Genomic DNA, 9,620 nt, shown 5'->3' with positions numbered 1-9,620 from the left:
GGGTTTTACAGCAGAGATAGCTGGAGAAACCCATGACAACTGAAGATGAAAAGGCAAAATCCTTCCCTAATAAAAATTCTTCTAACTTCATTAAATTCAAGCAAGCTGCAGTGATTCACACTTCTCCAGAGTGTTTTCAGCACACTTTCTTTCATAAATAGAACAGAGGGAATGGGAATAGTTAAAGGTAGGATTATGGATAAACAACTCAGAGAATGGAGACTTCATGAAGTCTGCTAGGGAATCCTGTTAAAATGTAATTCAGCTGGCAAGTGTGTGTGCCTTGTAGTTCTGTGATGCACAAAAAAAAAAAAAAAAAAAAAAAAAAAAAAAAAAAAAAAAAAAAAAGAAAAGGAAAAAGAGAAAACAACAAAAAACTCCACAAATACACATCTTTAAAAGACCATTAGAAAAGTAAACTATTAAGTCTGGCATGGCCCTTGTGCCAGATGAGCTCATGTGTGATTGCTGAGAGGTGCCTGATCAGTGGTGTGTCACCAGCAGAGCAGTTCAGCTGCCCACACATGTCTGGTGACACTTGAGATGCTCCTGAGCATTCCCTCGGCCTCCAGGGGCTCTCCCAAAGGGGACAAGTTCCCCAGGCCTTGGGAGGTGTGTGCCAGCCCTGCTGAGACATCACAGACAGCCCTTGGGCATCCCAGACTGAACAACCTTCTTCCATCGGGACCGTAATGGGAGCCTTATCTGAGTTCACACAAGTGCACTACATGTCCACAGCACGGACAGTAAGGCTGATGCACCTCTGAAGGAAAGTCTTGACTCACCCAAGAACTAGCCACCCTCCAAAAAAAGCTTGAGTTATTTTTACCTTCTCTGGCAGAGCAGGGCAGAAAGAGGATGCCTAGCCACATCTCTGACACCAATATCCTGTTCTGAGGAGATCACTCATAACTTTACAGTCCAAGTGTTTAAATATGCTTTGGTACTACTGTGCTGCCACAAATACAGAATTTATACTCACTCAAATTCAAAAATAGAAACTGTCCAGCAACTAGAAACATGAATACAGTCATTATCAGGTGGCATTTTGTTATTTTCAAATGGTTTTTCTCCCGAGATGACAATGAATTAAAGTGGGATACCAACTTAACTCTTTCCAAGGGCAAGGTCTCAGCATCTGAAGCTTTGTAGGACAAAGCTTTCTGCTTACTGGCGTGAGTGTGGACTTCATGGTGGTTTAGGAGTTACTTCAAAGATTGGCAGCTTAGTTCAACTATTCAGATGCTGCTCTGCTGTCAGAGTTTATTCCATACACCCCTTTTTCAGTACAAACCATCCACGAATGCTTTGATGACCTGAAAACTGAAGTTGCTATATATTGGCTTCCAAGTGGGTAAGTGGCTCGAGTTTTTGAACTCAAGTTTTCTGCATTCATCTGTTGAATAGAGAAAATATATTTCACTGGATCAGAACTAGAGATCTCATCCTACACCTGGTTAAAAGCCTTGTGTACTCCACACCTGCTTTGATGTGCCTCAGAGATCCACAAAAGGGATTTGGGCACCAAGATTTATCTCTGCAGACCTCCCAGGTGCAATGCCTAGATAGACTGGAAATCTTCACTTGGATTATTTCCAATTCTATCATACAAGCATCTATATTTAAATGCCCAAATTTCTTAAATGTCATCTTTTGGACATGCAAATGCAGGTTCTGAGTTTAGCCCATACCTAATCAGCTGTGTTGCCCGAATGATAAAGGACACAAAACTCGGATAAGTTTTGTGCGGCGCTTTATTGAAGGGCCCGGGGGCCTGCGGACTAGCGTCCCCAAAAACAGAACCCCAAAATTCACACATGGGTGTTTTCCTTTTATACACAAGCAATTCATAACAAAGTCTCCAAGAAACAGTGGCCCTTCGCAAAGTCTCCAAGAAACAGTGGACCTTCGCCAAACTACGGACCCTTGTAATACATTCCCTAGTTCACGAGCAAAATCATAAATCTTCTACCTGTCTTATTGTATGCTATCTCCAAACCGGTTAGTCTTCTTACTCTCCTACCCTGGCTTAATGTTTATTAGGTTTCTAAAGCTACTTGCCAGGGTTACACAAAACTCAATCACATAATATCAACGGCTACAAAATTATTTTTACAAACCAATTCACACAAAACTCACAACTAAACTATAATAAAACATTTTGCCAAATTTCATTTCTTTTCCAACATTTCCCCCCTTTTGAGCATCCTTCAGTCCTGCTGCAAGGATGCTCAACCAACGGTATTGACAGTAACATCTTCATAGCAAGGTGGGGGATGTTCTTCGTTCTGCCGCCCACGGGTCATCACCTTCAGCAACCGGATAGATCGCTTCCTTTCCTTTTCAATCACACTTAAAAGACATCTATATACAATCTATATAGTCACCAAAAATACCAAAAGCATTAGTACATACTGTATAACGGAAGTAATCTAGCCAGACAGGTGAAGCCCCAAAGAATCAAATACTGCTCTTATCTAATTATGCTGTGCTTCTCTTTCAATTTCCTTGGTTTTTGTTTCCACTTCTGCCAATTGGGAAATATCTTTCTCCACTTCAAGTGTAACATTTGGAATGTGTACACAGCAATGATCTATTCTCCTACTCAGGTAACCACAAACTCTATGTTCTTTTAACAGTAGCAAATCTAATGCCATTCTGTTTTGTAAGGTCATTCTTGATGTAGCTTGCAATTGCAAATTTAGGTCTTTAAATCCCTTCTTAGTAGCTGCTGCCAATCTTTCTGTCTGTCCTAACAAGTTGTTGAGCATTTCTCTATTTCGATATGTTGCTATCGGAGGGAATAATGACTCTAATATCTACCCAAATTGTACTCCTGTGCCAGGTTCATGCCACTGCTCCTCTAGGGATTCTTCTCTCTTTTTAAGTCCTTTCTTTTGAATCAATTTATTCTGCTTCCAGTATGGACACAATGTGGGAACCCCTAGGGTAATTTGTGTTACTGATCTATCTAAAGATAAATGTGTGGTCCACTGTCCGTGTCCCAACACCCAGACTAGATTTCCAGGACTGTGCACTGTAGTATATCTGCAATCTATAGGTCCATCCATGGAGTCTCTGCTAACCGTGTGATTATACTCCCTACACTCACATCTCCATTTTAATGCCATTTTCACCGGTACCAATCCAATTCGGTCTTCCGGTGTATCACATGTAAAAACCTCAGTACAATTCTAATCTTCTTTCTGCGGTCTGAACTCCCGGGAAGATGTAGACGTGATTATGGCCCTATAATGTGACTGATTCTTTACCTTTGACCATTGGATGCACTATTGTACTTTCCCAAGGTAACTATAGTGTTCCAAAACACTGGGTCTCCACAATGTCTTCTAACTTTTCCAGGTATCAAAATTCTGTGTGATATTCTGACAACTCATCTCATTTCGTTGGGATTTTGTTCTTATTCGTACTGTATTGCATGGCTCATCTACTGGGGTTGCAATCAAACACCTCTTGGTATTTTGAATCCAACCAAAATGATTTGGTTTCATTTCACATTCCTCTTTAGTCATAGCCCGAGTGGTCATGCACAAATCCTTCCATACTTCTACTTGTTTAGGAACTGACTGGCAGGACCATGAAACATTCTTGAATGATTCAGGCATTTTGGTTACCGGTATTATTCCCCAGGGAATTGGTTCACTTGCAGCCTGTGGTAATGGCAGACAAGCTGTTATTTTAGTCACGTTCTGCATGATCCTAAAATCTCTAATTAATCTTACTACTAGGTTTTCTTGCTCAGCATTTCGTTCTATTGTATCATTAGCCTCCCGTCTTCTCCTTCTACCGTGTCCCTGTGAGGATGACATCATTCTGTCATGCCTCTACTATGCATTCTCTATTCTAGGATTAGTGACATTCAACTACTCACAACTTTTGCCTCTCTTTTCTCACTAGCTCGTCCCGTCTTTTACTCTGTCCTAGGTCAGTTCTCTATTTTGCTTCCTCTCAGCACGATCTCTTGTCCATGGCAAAACACTCATACTCACTCTTTTGTAATCAAAACTATCTCGTATTTTGACTAAACATGTATATTCTCCCGTATCGTTTGTGGTTACCTTAGTAAGATTCAGTACCGTGTTTCCTTGTTGTTTATCCTGATCTCAACCGACTTCTGTCTTGCCTCGGCTTCTTTCAGCCCCCCGTTGCCATATTGCAATAACTTCACTGGCCTCAACTTTCTGGCTGTGAAACATAACACAAGTTAATTGAACATCCATCTCTTCCATGGCTGTAACTTTTGTTTCTTTAGCCTGTACTAAAATAGACCCTTGAACGGGTACCAGTCTCATGATTACTAGCAGCAATATAATTAAGAAGGCGGCTTTGCGCGGAAGATCATCCGGGTTGGAGACACTATCTGGGTTTCCCATTGGAACGGTGCCTTCTTTACCCTGGTGTAATGGATCTAAGCGTCCATCCCCTGGACCTTCACCGCCGTGTAGGTCGTCATCATCACCTGGTGGGGTCCGCTCCATGATTCCCGTAGCGGATCCGTAATCTACTTCTTGATGTACACTTGGTCTCCAGGCTGGATGTCGTGGACAGAGTTCTCCAGCGTGAGCGGTTTATTCCACTGTAACGTATTTCTTAAAGAATTCAAGATTTTATTAAGTGACATAACATATTCTGCAATTGCCTGATCCCCACTCACATGTACCTCCCCTTTTAATACAGTTGCATGATATGGTTTGCCATATAGTATCTCATATGGACTTACGCCTACCTTTTCCCTCGGTTTAATTCGAATCCTGAGTAGGGCCAAAGGCAAAGCCTGAGGCCAGTGCAGTTTAGCTTCCTGGCAAATCTTTTTGATTTGTCCTTTCAGAGTTTGATTCATTCTTTCCACCTGCCCACTAGACTGAGGTCTCCAGGGAGTATGCAAATTCCAGGTTATGTCTAACATTCGTGCTAATTCCTGCACTACTCCGGCTATAAAATGTGGACCCCTATCTGACGACAATCCTAAGGGTACTCTAAATCTTGGTATTATTTCTTTTAACAAGGTTTTTACCACTTCTTTAGCCTGATTAGTTCTACACGGAAAAGCTTCTGGCCACCCTGAAAACGTACATACGTACACTAACAAGTATCTGTATCCTTGTGCCCTAGGCAATTCAGAAAAATCAACTTGCCAATAATCTCCTGGTTGTGGCCCAATTTGCAACTTTCCCATTTGTATTTGTCTCCTAACTACTGGATTATTTTTCAAACATACCGGGCACATTGCATTAACTCTTTTTGCCATTGTTAACATCTGATTAGAGATTATCTCATTCTTTAAAAATTTTACCAATGCTTCTGCCCCCCAATGGCATTTATTATGTTCTGATTCCAAAATAAATTTCATTATGCGAGTCGGTACCACTATTTGTCCCATCGGCGTAACATACCACCCGAGCTGATTCCTCTGTGCCCCTAGCAAGTTTATTAGTTTTCCATCTTCTATTGAATATTTGGGCTCCTGATTCAGGTACGGGGTAGCCGGATTTGTTCTTACCGGTACCAATGCCATTTGAGTCCATACTTCCCGTGCCACTTGCCGTGCTGTAACATCAGCAAATCGATTTCCTCTGTAAACTTCTCCTTCTGCATTCTGATGTCCTCTAACATGCATCACTGCAACTGCTTTGGGACTATGTACCGCATCCAGTAGCTGTAGCACTTCCTCCCGGTGCTTGATATTGGTTCCCTGTAAATTCAAAAGCCCCCCTTTCTTTCTATAACGCCCCATGCACATGAACCACACCAAAGGCATATTTAGAATCTGTCCAGATATTAACCCTTTTGTCCTTGCTCAAGTACAGAGCTCTGGTGAGTCCAATCACCTCTGCCTTCTGGGCTGAAGTTCCAGGTAACAAAGCCTTTGCTTCTATTACCTGATCCGATGTTACCACTGCATACCCAGCATAGCGAGTCCCATTCTCAACAAAACTGGATGTATCAGTGTATAGTTCTCATTCAGGGTCTTCTAATGGTTCATCCTTTAGGTCGGGTCTGCTGGCATACACTTGTTCAATTACCTCTACACAATCGTGCACCAGTCTCCCAGCCTCCTGGTCACTGCGTAAAAACTCTGCTGGATTAACATGGTTAGTAGTCTTTATTTCAATATCATCTTGTTCTCTCAGGATAGCCTGGTATTGCAACATTCGACTTGATGATAGCCAGTGACCCCCCTTTTGCTCCAAAACAGCCATGACCATATGGGGAACAAACACTTTCATTTTTGCCCCCAAAGTCAATTTCCGGGCCTCCTGAATAAGGATTATTGTTGCTGCCACGGCTCGTAAACACGAGGGCCACCCGGAACTTACCAAATCCAGTTGTTTAGAGAAGTATCCTACTGGCCTCTTCCATGATCCCACCTTCTGGGTGAGGACCCCCAATGCCAGTTTTTGCCTCTCATTTACATATAACTGGAATTCCTTGGTCAGGTCAGGGAGTCCTAGGGCTGGGGCCTCCTTTAGTGCCTGCTTCAATTCCTGGAAGGCCTTCTTTTGTTGTGTCGTCCATTCCAACCGAGGCTGCTTCAAGGCCTCATACAGTGGCTTGGCTAGGAGACCGAAGTTCATGATCCACAGTCGACACCATCTCACCATTCCTAGAAAAGATCTCAATTCTTGATGGTTGCGAGGCAAAGGAATAGCACATATTGCTTCTATTCGGTTAACTCCCAAACGTCTCTGCCCTTGTGTGATCTCACAACCGAGATAAATAACACTATTTTTGATCAATTGAGCTTTTTCCTTAGAGACCTTATACCCTGCTTGGCCAAGCATATTAAGTAGTTTAATTGTTAATTCCACACACATGTCTCTTTCTTTAGTGGCCAGAAAAATGTCGTCCACGTACTGCAGGACTACATACAAGGATGGAGATATTGTTACCTGGGTTATCTTCCATTCCTCCAGCTCCTTGGCCAGTTGATTTCCAAAAATAGTGGGGCTGAGCTTAAACCCTTGTGGCAGTCTGGTCCACGTAAGCTGCCTCTTTCTCCCAGAATCAGGACTCTCCCACTCGAAGGCAAAATATTTCCTACTCTCTACTGCCAGTGGGATGCAGAAGAAAGCATCTTTAAGATCAATCACAGAGAACCATTTAAACTCCTCCGATACAGATGTTAACAATGTATAAGGATTAGCAACAACTGGATGTATGTCCTTTACTATTTCATTAATCGCTCTCAAGTCCTGTACCAAACGATATTTACCATTAGGCTTTTTCACTGGAAAAATTGGAGTATTATACTCCGATTCACATTCCTGTAATATTCCTTGAACCAAAAATTGTTTAATTAACGGGGCTACTCCCCTCCTTGCCTCAAGCTTCAAGGGGTATTGCTTTACCCTCACTGGTCGGGCCCCTTCCTTAAGTTCCACTTTTACTGGCTGGGCAGCTTTAGATTTCCCGGGGACCCCCGACTCTCACACCCAGGGTACTACAGCCTGCTCAATTTCTTCTGGAATAGGAGAGGCATCTACTTCCTTAATCACAAAAATGCCTGCTATTTGTTCCTCAGGTATCTCTAATTTCACCCTTCCCCCTTCAAATATTATTTTCACATTAAGTCGGGACAATAGGTCTCTGCCAAGAAGGGGTGTGGGGCAATTTGGCATATACAAAAATTGATGATCTAATTCCTTCTTCCCGAACTTAAGATTTAAAGGTTGTAAAAATGGTTGTTCTTCTAGCTTCTCTGTTGCCCCCACCACCTGTACAGTTGTGTCACTCAAAGGTCCTAATAATCTATTAAGTACAGAATATGTAGCTCCAGTGTCTACTATAAATTCCTGACCCTTCCTATCTATCTCTAAAACTACTTTCAGGTCTTTGTCTAGTCAGCTTTGATTCTGATAATTTCCCAAAACTAGTGCTTGAGCTGCCTCTGTTGGTCCTCCCGTAAATCTTCCCACATGAGTATTCCCAACTAACCCCATATTCTCCCCTCTAACCGGGCATTCATTTTTCCAGTGCCCCAATTGTCGGCAAAATGCACACTGGTTTGGATCCAACCTCCCCGTGTTAGGTGCAAACCCAAATCCTCCCCGACCTCTCATCATCTCCCTCTGTCCGCGATTAGCTCCTCCCTGACCTCGTCCCCTAATGAATTTTCCTCCTGCCCCTGTCTGTTGCATTACAGCCAAAATACTAGCTTGTTGTCTTTTTGCAGTTTCTTTTTCTCTGTTGTTATATACCTTCCATGCTACTTCCAACATTTTATCCAAATTCCGAGTATCCTCCCCTTCTAACTTTTGTAACTTTTTCTTAATATCCTCTTGTGATTGCCCTAAAAACAATAATGCCAATTGAAGTTTCCCTGATTGATCTTCTACATCTAAATTAGTAAACTTCCGAGCCGTGTCTTTTAACCGTTCCAAAAAGGCAGACGGAGACTCATTCTTGTCCTGCTTGACCGATTACAGCTTAGACCAATTCATAGTCTTAGGTATTCCTGTTGTAATTCCTTCTACCAACAATTCCTGATATTGTTTTACAGCCCTTATTCCTCCCGTAGAGTTTGGATCCCACCTGGGTTCCTCACTTGGCACCAATTCATCAACTGTTTCATTTAGTTGTCGCAACCTAATCTCCTCACGAGCCTTTTCTCTCATAGCTTTAATAACCATCTCCTTTTCTGTAGAATCCATTATAGTATCCAATAATACTTGTAAATCATTCCAGTCCGGATTCTGAGTTTTTATCACCATTTTAACCACCTTTGCTACCCTTTCGGGTCCTCCCGGTAACTTCTAGCTGATTGTTTCCATATTACCAAGTCTCCTGGAGAGAAAGGCACCTTTATGAGTATCTTTTCTCCCTGTGGTCCCACAGCTTCCCTTAACGGCGCAATTAACTGTGGCCCCTTCTGCCCCTTCCTTCCTTGGCGAGTCCGCTCTGCTAACGGAGTCCTTTTAATACTTTCACTCTTTTCAGTATCACTGTCACTCTCACTAGATGCCCTTTTTATAGTTATGTCAGCAGGAGGAGCAAAAGGTACATTAGGAACAACCGGACCCCTTGGAGGTGCTACACAATAGGACAAATCTTCTTCAATCGGGGGATACAAATCACGCTCCTTTCTTTCTCTACATCCAACACACCTGCTCTCATCATTCATCTGTAAAACCAAAATACCACACTCATTTTGCCATTCTTCTTTCTGATATAAAACGAAAAACAAATCTAAATATGCTATTTCATCCCATTTCTCATTCTTCCTTAAAAAGTGCATCAAAGATTCCATTATCCCCAATTCCAGTGTACCATTCACTGGCCATCCCACTTCCCCAATCTCATATTCAGGCCACCAACGGTTACAATAATCTATCATTTTGCTCTTATCTAACTCTTGAGAAAAGCCTTCGCCTTTCCACCTTTTCAATATACAACCTAATGGCGTATTTCCAGGTATTTTTCTATTGGCCCGCACCAAAGTTTTAAAAGTTTTAAAAGTTTTAAAAGACATCATATTACAGCCTTTAACTTTTTTTTTTTTTTTTTTTTTTTTTTTTTTTTTTTTTTTTTTTCCTATTCTACCTTTAATCCCAATAAACCAATATACTTTTTCGCCGTCCTTCTCCAAAAAAAAACAATAG

The 9,620-nt window shown here is 41.9% G+C and overlaps 1 pseudogene; it reads right to left on the bottom strand.

The window, feature by feature from the left end:
- Positions 1–4,522: 4,522 nt before the first annotated feature.
- Positions 4,523–8,672, bottom strand: LOC135445165 (uncharacterized; annotated as a pseudogene).
- Between the last annotated feature and the right edge of the window lie 948 nt (positions 8,673–9,620).

The sequence above is a fragment of the Zonotrichia leucophrys genome, chromosome 3 (assembly GCF_028769735.1).
Source record: "Zonotrichia leucophrys gambelii isolate GWCS_2022_RI chromosome 3, RI_Zleu_2.0, whole genome shotgun sequence".
NCBI lineage: Eukaryota > Metazoa > Chordata > Aves > Passeriformes > Passerellidae > Zonotrichia > Zonotrichia leucophrys.
This window is presented reverse-complemented; position numbering and strand designations above follow the sequence as displayed.